The sequence below is a fragment of the Microtus ochrogaster genome, linkage group LG7_11 (genome assembly GCF_000317375.1).
Source record: "Microtus ochrogaster isolate Prairie Vole_2 linkage group LG7_11, MicOch1.0, whole genome shotgun sequence".
NCBI lineage: Eukaryota > Metazoa > Chordata > Mammalia > Rodentia > Cricetidae > Microtus > Microtus ochrogaster.
Genome location: NC_022032.1, coordinates 3824947 through 3825445, shown reverse-complemented (window position 1 = coordinate 3825445; position 499 = coordinate 3824947).

Below are 499 nucleotides of genomic sequence, written 5' to 3'. Positions count from 1 at the left end.
CACACACACACACACACACACACACACACACACCACCCCTCCCAACTTCATGACCTATTGTTTTCTTTTCTAATAAATCCACTTAGCACTTAGCATGCGCAGGAACTTGGACATCTTCAATGGTGACCTAAATAATTATTCTCTCTCTCTCCTTGGAAGGGCCTACTCCCAATAGCCCCTAGCTAGGAGGAGGGATTTGTGGGTTCCTTTCAAAGCTATGCTAGAATTTCAGCTGGCTTCATTTTGTGCAATTCTTCTGCAGCTGATGTCAGTTCATGAGTGCAACGGACAAGTCCTGACTAGAGACGACATTTCATCGCACCTGTTCCCCCTCCAGCTCTTACGTTCTTTCTACCTCCTCTTCTTAGACGTCCCCTGAGCCTTGGTCACTGGAGGGAGGGGTATTGATAAAGATGTCCCATTTAGGGCTGAGCACTGAAAGTCATGTATTTTCAGCACTTGACCAGTTATGAGTGTCTGCTGCCCACAGAAGTTTTTC